Source organism: Triticum aestivum, unplaced genomic scaffold (genome assembly GCF_018294505.1).
Source record: "Triticum aestivum cultivar Chinese Spring unplaced genomic scaffold, IWGSC CS RefSeq v2.1 scaffold19435-4, whole genome shotgun sequence".
Lineage (NCBI taxonomy): Eukaryota > Viridiplantae > Streptophyta > Magnoliopsida > Poales > Poaceae > Triticum > Triticum aestivum.
The window spans coordinates 110,543-122,249 of record NW_025228059.1 but is presented as its reverse complement, the minus strand read 5'-3'; the positions used below and the strand labels follow the sequence as shown (position 1 = coordinate 122,249).

Below are 11,707 nucleotides of genomic sequence, written 5' to 3'. Positions count from 1 at the left end.
CGCATTATAAAATATTGACCATTCAAGGTTTACATGATGAAAGATTGTCAAGCTTTTAGGGTCACACTTCTCTTGGCGTATCTTGTTCTAGTCACCAGAGGAAAAGATGCCAGGCTACAGAAATACGGGTAAATACTAGCAAGATCCAACAAATTAATAAAACTATTCGTGTAAGAGGTATTCATCTTACTCTATATATTTAGTATCTTTTTTGGTGGCTAACAAACAGATGGTTCCAACTAGATGGAAGGAGGAGATGTCGTTGACTGCGTTGATGTGAATCTTCAACCAGCTTTTAACCACCCGTTATTGAAAGACCACAAAATTCAGGTAAATTACTTTCATAAAGATATGGTTTACAATTATGTTTTGTCTCAAACTAATGTAGATTGATTTTCGGGAACATAATGATTGTTATTTTTTTCTCATATACATGAATGCTAGGCATGAAGAAAATTATGGGAATCGTTCATGATTTTCATGATAATACAATGCTTTGAATTATAATTTTTCATATGGTTTCTTCTGCTACTCACTTTTAGTTTTGAGAATCATAATTTATATTGGCTCCTTACATTGACTATAAGGTGATCAAGGTTTTCTTGTCAAATAGATGGAACCAAGCTCCTTTCCGAATGGACTAAATATCACATCTCCGTTCCTACATGATGTATTTGAAGCACATCCGCCTATTGTTGAATGCCCAAGAGGAACGGTTCCAATACTACGTAACAGTAGAATGAAGCATATAGCAGGACAACTCTATATTAATGCAGTGATTAGCAAGGATAATCAACAAGAGGTGAATTTTCTATTATTTCATTTTCAGAACAATCTCGTTATCATAGGTTCATTAAATACGAGACTAGCACGTAGCTATTGCATACATAATGAAATGTAAACATAGCTAACTAAATACAAGGCAACATATACAAACTAAAATTCTAAAAGATTATTCTAGTGCAGAGGCATCTTTGAGTGCTGACATTTAATCTTTTAGTGAGGGTTGTAAGATAAAATATATGCATGTGAGTAACTCAATTTATAAACGGAGCAATCCACTCAGTAAGATGAATGCTTAGAATATACAAATGACATCTTTATTTAAAAATTGAACAATACATTTTTCATTTTCCATTCAACAACATAATATGTCATGTGTTGACGTTCTTTCAGTCGTATCTGAAGGCATTTCATTTGTTTTACCATGTTTCTCCACCACTTCCTGAAGTGTTTTACCTATGTTCCATTTGACTCTCATCTTGCAACATAAAGATGTAATGTGTTGGTTAAATTGAATTATTACACTAACTGGCGTTAACTATTTTCGCTTGTAGGTGACAGGAATCAAATATTATGGTGATGTATATGGGGCGAGAGCTATAATAAATGTTTATGAGCCAAAGGTGAAGAAATCTAGTAAAGATCTCAGTGCAACAAGTATTCAAATTGATACTTCGGACCATTTGGCCTTGATAGTATAGCTGCTGGATATTCGGTAGCTCCAAACTTGGCTGGTGATAGCTCGGCGAGGTTTCATGTTTCTTGGGTAATAAATGATATTTTTTGACACACATTCTATTATCAACTATGGATATATTATAATGAAAAATTGCAAATATATAGTTTTTATTGATCCTTAAGCAAACATGGGTGCTAGGGTGAAGAAGGCGGACAAAGCAAGTCATGCTATGATCACACATGCCCTGGTTTTGTGCAAGTTAACCACAACTTTGTTCTTGGAGGAAGATTACAACCTGTTTCAGTCTATAATGGAAAACAATATGTGATTACGGTCCTTATTTACAAGGTACTCTCTTATTTTTCTAATTTTAGTTTCTCATGATGGTTGTATTATGAGCATAGGCGATATAGGTAGTTCACTATGATATCGATTGAGTTACTTAACATAATCATTATTGATATGCTTCCTATCGTCTTACACCTGCATATTATCTTTTGACACAAATTTGATATATCAGAAATATGATGGCTTAAAGCTGAACTCCTAGATTATCATACCATAAAAAAAGAATCTAGAAATAATTTCAACTATTAACATATATATTTTATTGATTAGAAACCCATGTTATAAGATGATATATATCTTTAGAGGAATAGAATCAAATGCACGCTATAATATTTAGCATAATAGCCTTGTATGCATTAATAGTCTTTCATTATGTGTCTTGAATTATTTTAGGACTTAATGACAAAGAACTGGTGGGTAACATATGGTAAAGACAATACACCCATTGGATACTGGCCAAATTCACTATTCACATACCTTAAGGACAAAGGTAATTTCACATTATGGGGTGGCTATGTTGCGGGCCCGACGGCTTCATCAGATTCTCCACAAATGGGTAGTGGGCATTTTGCCACTGAAGGTTATGGACAGGCAGCTTTTGTAAAAGGCGTCCAAATTGTTGATGAGAACGGCAACCTTGATATTCTAAATGTGAACAAAGCCCTTGTAGTCAGTAGTGATTCCACGAAATATACAGTTGCTGGCTATGACTTTGATAAGTATGGTATGCATACGTACTATGGCGGGCCAGGTAATTTAGTCTAAAAATGTACTCAGCAAACTACAATAAAGTCATTATTATAATTATTGAGTTCGACTTAGAAATTTTTCATGCAAAATGTTGTAATTTGGTGTTAAGCCGAGAGGTCCCATGGAGGCTCAAGGCAATTTTTTACACACATCATCTCAATATTTTTGTTAATCCTGGAGGCTCCGAGGCATTTTTCTGCAGCACACTATTTTGACTATAGAAGTTACGTATGGCCAAAAAAGCAAAGTTGTCCGTTTCGATCAAAAGCACAACTTTCATGTTGAGTGCTTCGCGTTTGAGGTCATTTTGAGAACGATTTCATGCCTACCCAAAACTTGTTCAATAGTTGTGTTTGTTTTGTTTTGCAAAAGCTTACTATTGTATATGCTGGTTTGGGTTGCCACATATACAAACTATCTCAATGCAAAACAACATCACAATAGAGCAGCAAGCTGAGTATAAGCGGTTTCACAAGATGTGGGTGTATGCGTAGCTTGAGGCCTTTGTGTTGAACCGTTGAGCCTTCTTAATTAACAAGTCCTTCAAAATTATGTCTCGTAGGCCTGGCCGGAATATACCGGCACTTATGGCGTCCGTTTAAAGCGCAAATGGTACACGGTGCACACCCCGCGATTTAACTAGGCCGGCCCATAAAGCGACCCACTTCTAGTTTTTCGGTAGCTTATGAATAGTTTTGGAAGGGCGCGACTTACTGAAGGGCGGAGCAAGGTGGGCCGGCCCATGCGGGCGAGATGCCACATCCAATTTTTCTGTTTTTTTATGTTTCTGTGTTTTTCTACTTTATTTTTGTACTTTTGTTTATACTTAAAATATTTTAAATATATATATTACAAAAAACACTATACATATTATTTGAAAAATATTCATCGAGTATTTGAAAAATGTGAATCAAGCATTCGAATAATGTTGAAAAAATATTTGAAAAAATGGTGAATAAATATTTCAAAAAATGTTAACCAAGCATTTGGAAAATTTCGAACAAATATTTGAAAAATGTTGAACAAATATTTGAAAAATGTGTTAATTAAGCATTCGGAAAATGTTGAACAACTATTTGAAAAATGTTAATCAAGCATTCAGAAAATGTTGAACGTGTATACAAAAATTGTTGATCATGTATTACAAAAATGATGATTTTATTATCACATATATAATAATGTTAATCAAGAATTTGAAAAAAATGCTGAACGTGTGTTTTTAAAAGTGTAAAAGAAGCATTTGGGAAATGTTAAATGTTTATAGAAAAAGTGTTGACCAGCTATTAAAAAATGATCATATTTTTTGATCATGTATATAAAAATATTAATCAACCATTTGAAAACGTTGAATAAGTTTTTGAATAATGTTAGTGAAGTGTTTGAAAATGATAAATGTGCATAGAAAAATGTTGACATGTATTCAAATATGTTAAATCTTTTTATTTGTAAAATATTAATCAAGCATTTGAAAAACGTTTAAAAGTGTGTATAACACAAATAGGCCAAGTATTCAAGAAATGTTATTCTTGTATTTGAAAAATGTTAAAGTGTGTGTTAGAAAAAAAAATGCTGGCCATGTATTAAACAAATGTTAAATTTGTATTGGAAGCATGTTAAACGTGTATTAGGAAAATGTTGTTGAGATATACAAAAATGTAGAATGATAAACAATAGAATAACAAAAAATGAAAACGGAAAAAGAAACAAAATAAAAAACAAAGAAACAAATGCAAAAGGAATGAAAAATACAAAGAAAACTGATGAAAACCAAGAAAGAAAATAAATAAATAAAATGAAAGGAAGGAAAAGCAAAAATCCAATGAAAACTGAGATAAGAAACAAACAAAAGCAAATAAAAAAACAAAAACGGTGAAAACAGTGTAAGAAAGTATGTAAACCGATAAAATGGTATGAAAACAGGAAAGGTAGAACTCTGAAAAAATAGTAAAAAAAGCAGCTCGATTCGCCTAATGTAGGCCACACCCGACTAGGTAATCACGAAACCATGATGAGCCGAGTGCTTACTAGCCCGTGTGGGCAGCCGGGAGACCATGGTTCCATCCCTCGGTGCCCCCATTTCTTCATTCATCCTGATTTTTTTAAGTATCTGGGCGTTATATGGGCGGCCGATACTGTTCTCGCTCTACGCGAGAGAATCATCGGTCTCGCTTAATGCGATGAATAGTTGCCACAATTTTGGGAAGCTTTTGATTTTTTTGTTCTATTTTCTTCTTCTTCTTCTTCTTCTTTTTATTAACCCACCATTTGTTTTCCAATTTTGCAATTTTTTCTAATAGGCAAAAAAATCAAATTTGATATTTATTTAATCATATTCTTTTTGAATTCATGAACTTTTTTCAAATTCATGAACCTTTTTTTTCAAATTTTACAAACATTACTCAAATTCATGATTTTTTGGAATAAAATTTGTGAACATTCTCAAATTCATTAACGTTTTCAAATTCGCAATTTTTTTTCAAATTTATGAAAAAAATCAAAATCATGTTTTTTTGTAATTAGCAAACTTTTTTTTTCAAATTTGTGAATTTTTTATATATATGAAAAAAATACTCGTAAAAAAATCAATTCCACGAGAAATGATTCCCCCCAGAAGTTAACGGTCACCTTATCAAGTAGTCAATGGTTGACCGAACGAATGAAGGAGGGCAGGCGGTGACCGAGCAGTTTTTTTAGGTAACCTCGCAAAGTTTTATTACGTCGTCACAATGTTTACAGGGACGAATAAAATGCCTTCACGCTGGCCTATCCAAACATGGCGGCCAACACTCAGAGTTAAAGCATGCTTTGCTAAGTTGTGAGCATCAAAATTTGAGCTCCTAGACTGATGAACTATGTTACAAGAAATAAAAGAGGACGTTTGTAACTCAATCTCTCTGACCACTGGTCCATAAGCCGTTGTGCTTTTCCTGCCAATCTCATTTGCCACACCCTTGCAATCTGTAGCAGCATGTACCTTTGATATGTTTAAATCTGCTGCAAGATCAAGGCCTTCTCTTACTGCCAATGCTTCTAGTGTAGCAGGGTCTTTAATATATTTGAAGATAAAAGTCGATGCCCCAAGAAAATTGCCATCTTGGTCCCTACATACTGCCGCCACAGCTCCAAATTGGCTCCCACGACCCACAGCCGCATCCACGTCCAGCTTCGCAAAACCTTCATGAGGAGCGATCCAGGTCGGGTGTTGCATGGTTCCACCCCCTGATCCTGCTATCGTTGCGGCTATGACCTGAAAATCAGATATATAAGAATTTATGAACCCGTGTGTCGTCTGGGGTGACTTGAACAAGCCTTCATACAATGCTTTCCTTCTTGCTCCCCACATGGCCCAGAGTGAGACCGAAAATCTAACAAAATCATCAGGTTTTAGCGCTCCCATCATTGCAAATATCCACGCTTTGGGGCACTCTTGTTGTTGAAAGCTCAGCTGATCCAAAATGGCCTCCGAAGAAAGCGCCCAAGTGCAGCGCGACATCGGACAGTTCAGCAGCGCATGTCTCCAAGAGTCGGGTGACCCGCACAACCTGCATGCCCCTGTCGTTGCCATGTTCCTCCTGTGTAAAACATCACCCGATGGTATCGAGTGTCGAGCAAGTCGCCACAGAAAAACCTTGATTTTGCTTGGTACCTCAACGTTCCAGATGGCTCTACATTCCTTGCTATCCCCCTCACTGGAAGACGACGTCTCTCGTTCTTCAAGCCAGCCCTCTCTATCATACTTAGTTCGAACCAGCATGCGATATGCAGACCCGACTGAAAAATTTCCACGAGGTTCTTCACCCAGCACCAGAAGTCACTGATTCGTCGTGTGCATAGAGGTATTTTCAATATTGCTTCCGCATCAAACTCAGTGAAAACTGCTTGGATCAGCTCCTCTCGCCAAGAAGTCGTGGTCGTCTCAATAAGATCAGAAACCATATGAGGCGGGGCTGTAACCAATGATGCAATCGGTCTCTTGAAGCTTGCTCGTGGGATCCAGTTATGGTCCCAGATCCTGGTAGAGGCTCCATCACCAATTCTTCTAATCACACCTTGATCCAACACATCTCTTCCATCTAAGATCGCTCGCCAAATCTGAGACGGGTGCAACCCCAACTCCGCATGAAGTAGTGACACATCCGGATAATAAACAGCCTTCAACAACCTTGCACTCAGTGATTCGGTCTCATTCAATAACTTCCAGGCCTGTCTCGAGAGCAAAGCTAAATTGAAAAGCTCCAAATCCCTAAACCCCATTCCTCCCATATGCTTTGGTTTGATCATGATGTCCCACGCCACCCAAGCTGGTTTGCGTTTACCCCTACTGCTTCCCCACCAGAACTGATGAATAATAGATGTGATATTGTCACAAAGCCCCCTTGGCAGCCTGAAACACCCCATTGAGAAGACTGGTATAGCTTGCGCTACTGATTTAATAAGGATTTCCTTCCCTGCCGCCGATAACAGCTTCTGCATCCACCCCTTCACTTTCTCCCAAACCCTATCACGCAAGTATTTAAACGTGCCATTCTTTGACTGGCCCACATATGTCGGCATTCCAAGATATCGTTCATTGAGGGACTCATTATGAACGTTCAAAATGTTTTTGACTCCGTCTCTGAGATCTTGTGGGCAACCTTTACTGAATTTTTTGATGATTTTCCAGTGTCAGTAGGTTTGAAACTCTTTCTGCAACCTCAACACTAGATTTGAAAAGCCACAGACTGTCATCTGCAAATAGAAGGTGGTTCACGGCTGGGGCCGTTGGCGCCACTCTAATACCTGTAAGTGAAGATGACTGTGAACTGGATTTCAGGAGGCACGAAAGGCCCTCTGCTGCAATAAAAAATAGGTAAGGTGAGATAGGATCTCCCTGCCGAATTCCTCTTGATGGATAAAAACGCTCGAGTCTTTCTCCATTGAACAAAACTGAAAAAGAAACTGAAGAAACCATAGCCATTACTGTGTCAATCCAACTTGTTGCAAACCCCAACTTCTCCATGATGGCCCTCAAATAAGACCACTCCAGCCTATCATAGGCTTTCATCATATCTAGCTTCAAAGCACAGAAGCTGTTGTTTCTTGACCTTCTTCTCTTCATAAAATGTAAGCATTCATAGCAGACTAAGGCATAGCCTAGTGGTAGGAAGGGGCTGATGCCTTCCGACCCACCCAGGTTCAAGGCATGGTACTTGCAATTTGGGTTTGTTGCACCAATTATACTGTAGGGGGTTCCCTTACAGTCTTTCTGTCAAAAAAATGTAAGCATTCATAGGCACATATTATGTTATCCGTGATCATTCTACCTCGCACTAACGCAGATTGCTCCTCCGAGATAATGTCTGGTAAGACAAGCTTCAGTCTATTTGCATCTACCTTCGATGCAATCTTATATAGCACATTGCATAAACTGATCGGTCTGAACTGAGAGAGGAGGTTGGGATTAGTCACCTTGGGGATCAGTACCAACAGTATGTCATTGATAGACTCCGGGCTTTCCTCATCCTTAGAACTATCTTCGTCACATCCTCACCGCACACATCCCAATGCTTCTGATAGAACAATGTAGGGAAGCCATCTGGGCCAGGTGCTTTAGTGGGAAACATTTGAAACATCGCCTTTTTTACCTCATCATTAGTGTAAGGTGCACACAAGTCTGCATTCATGGCATCAGTCACCTTTCTAGGCACATGATCAATAACCTGCTGTATTCCTTGCACTCCTTCTGAAGTATACAGATTCTGGTAAAAAGCATTCGTCATTGCCCTCAACTCAGCCGGGTCATCCACTAGAACACCCAATGAATTTTCCAAAGCTTTGATCATATTCTTATTTCTCCTTAGGCTCGCTCGCATGTGGAAAAACTTACTATTTTTGTCACCCGAGGCCAGCCATTCAATTCTTGATCACTGTCTCCACATGGTCTCCTTGCGATGATAAAGTTCAATTAGTCTTTCATTGGTCTTTAGCTCAACATGTGTGGGCGCAGCTCTGAGTGGATCGCCCCGGAGTTCATCCAGCCTCCTTTTCAAATCTTCGATCTCCTTTCGTACGCTCCCGAACGACTGCTTACTCCACTTTGTCAGCCCCGCCGAAACCCGCTGTAGCTTCTCATGCAGGTCCTGGACGTTATTGCATGTGCCCTGCACCGCCCACTCTGCCTAAACAAAACCCTTCAGCTCCTCATGTTTTTCCCACATTGCTTCGTAACGGAATGTGCGTTCATGTAGATTTCTCTGCCCTCGCCCAAAGTCCAGAAGAAGTGGGCAGTGATTTGATGTCGCCGCCGTTAGGTGCTCGAGACTAGCAGAAGCAAAACGAGCCATCCATGGTACATTTTCCAGCGCACGATCTAGTCTGCATCTGGTATATGTCCCTCCAACCACTCTCTTTTCAAACGTGCACGGCCTGCCTTGGTATCCGATGTCAAGTAACATGCAAATATCCACCGTATCTCTAAAAGCTTGTATTTGGGCATTGCTCCTCATCCCAATCCCAACATGTTCGCTTGAGCATAAAACCTCATTGAAATCCCCTATGCACATCCATGGAAGAGAGCTAGATGTGCTGATACGGTATCTCAGGTGTGTTTGAGCCTCGCCATATACACACGTCAATCTCCAAGCATCATGACCTTCTTCCTCTACAGACACGTCCAGATGATAACGAGAGTAACCTAAAATTTCAATCTTTATTTCATTGTTCCAAAAGATTCCAATTCCACCACTTCTACCTTCACTATCAACTGCATACGCATTATCATATCCCAATGTGCCAGCGAAATTCTCTACCCTAGATCCTTCTATCTGAGTTTCAACAATACATAAAAGGGTAGGGGCAAGCTTCCTCGCGAAATCGCGAAGTTCTTGGACTGTCGCGGCGTTGCCCGCACCGCGGCAGTTCCAACAGAAAGTACTCATTGGGCCCGGCGGCGCTCCTCGAAGGAGCCCGCCAAATTCTTCACCAGGATGCTTGAGATGTCCCTTTCCTCATCTTCCGTCCTCGAACGTTTCGGGTCTCTGATCAGGGGAGGGCTGACCATGCCAGCACCCACCGGGACAATGGCGAGTGCTAAAGCACTTGGCTCCCCCTTCTGCTTTTCCTTCACCATGGCGTCTTTTCCTGATTCCTCCCTGTTAACCCTCTTTCTACTTGGGTCATCGACAGACATATCATCCATACTTGGTTGCAGACCTCTCTCATGATCATCATCTCTCTGTAACCTTCCTCATCGTCTCTTGGTGGCCCTCTGTTTCCTCCACCTCGGCCGCCTCGCCGTCCTCCACGGCGACCCCTTTCTCCTCCAGGGCCTGCGCCTCGCCTCAGAGACCACGAAGCGCGAAGATCCTTGAAAGCCAATGCAGATTTGAGGTGAATCCTGCCACCATGTTCCTTAAACGTATGGCCTAGATGACCACATGCCGCACACCAATCCGGCAGCCGCTCGTACTTGACCCTGTATATCTGCCGCTTGGATTCCCTCACAAGTGACACCGCGTTCTTCAGGGGCTTATATACGTTGATCTTCACCCAAACACGATAAAAGTTACCGGTAAAATCATGCGAGGAAGTCTCAGCAAACAGAACTTCTCCCACCTTGGAAGCCAGCGACGACAGCAGTGCATAAAGACTAGGAACATCATGTATCTGGATCCATATATCCAAGGTATCAAGCTTGACTTGAGATGGTTGAGTCACCCCATCATACGGAGTAATGATCACAGCATGTCCTCGAAAGTTCCATGGGCCCTCCTGCATGACTCTTTCCCAGTCGTCGAGGCATCGGAACTGCAGCGTGTAGAGATTCGCCTCCAGAGGTTTGAAGTTCACCACCTGAGCCAGATCCCAGGCTGCTCGCATGTTTCTGAAAAATCATCCTTGGCTATAGGTTTTATCGATATGAACCCTAGCTACCACCATCCATCTGGCTGCGTCTTGAGGAATAGATCCCACATCGACCACCACATCATCCATATCTTCTTCACACAGGCCTAGCTCCGCCATCATCCTCTCTACCTCCGACGCAGATGGATGAGGCATCGGTCGACGCTGATCCAGGACCCATCTTCGCCGCCATAAGCCAAAACCCTAGCCCGTTGCTGCAGAACGCCGGGCTTTTTGAAACTGTTTTGCTGCCCTACACCGAGCCGCCGTCCAGGAGAGGGGCGGCAGGGATCAGGAGTCCCAGCCACGTCTCGATGATCGGTCGACGAGAGGGAACAAGATGGATCTCAACGGAGGCAACAGAGTCGCCGCCGAGAGCACAAAACCCTAACGAGAGGGAATCAGTGACCGAGCAGGTGACAGTAGGTCGCGTTGATGGGCCAACGCTTAGCCTATCAGCAGTTTCGCAGGGGCTGCTATGTGGGCCTCTTTCATGCGGGCGTTTGATTAAATAACTACGGGAACTGAGGGTGCTTGCGTAGTAGGTATAGCGTTGCTATCTGTCAGGCTCATCCATTTGAGCGATAACAACACCAAAGCAAGCGAGCGAACCGAACAATTGTCGTGCGCTCACGAGCCTTTTTATTTCTTCGTTACTTTTTGTTTCACTTTATGTTTTTAATAAATGTTCCAGTATTTCAAATAAAGTGTTACTCTTTGTCGAAAAATTAATAATGAGTTACTGCATTTTTACAAAGTGTTAGCATATTTTAAAAGAATGACCGTGCATCTTGAAAATGTTTACCAATTGATGTAATTTTAGGTGTTCACATGTTTTAGAGAACGTTCCTATAATTTTAGAAAAAAAGGTATTTCAAGACAATGTTCTCGTGTTTTGATTATTTTTACGTAATTTAGAAAATCACACATTTTTAAGTTTTCACACATGTTGGAGCAGTTCTTTTTTCAAAGCCGTTGGATCCGCATCGCATGGTGTAAAATGGAATAATACGTGAGAGGAATCTTAGAGATGAGAATTCTATTTGGAAACAAAGTCGAGACAAGGAAAACGAACAGAATAAGGACATGTACAATGATGGCATATCGATACAGATGCCTCATTACAAAAAGTAACTTGAGGCATACATATTGATTTTTTTCTCCCAAACAGAAGCTACTGCTAGTGGGTCTCAGCAAAGAATAGAAAGTAGACTCTCGCTGCACATCCATCCCTACTTTCTACTTCAATTTTTTTAGCTTTATGTA

The 11,707-nt window shown here is 40.5% G+C and overlaps 1 pseudogene; it reads left to right on the top strand.

The window, feature by feature from the left end:
- The window catches only part of LOC123173003 (uncharacterized), a 4,479-nt pseudogene extending 1,904 nt beyond the window's left edge, over positions 1 to 2,575 (top strand).
- Positions 2,576 to 11,707: the final 9,132 nt, after the last annotated feature.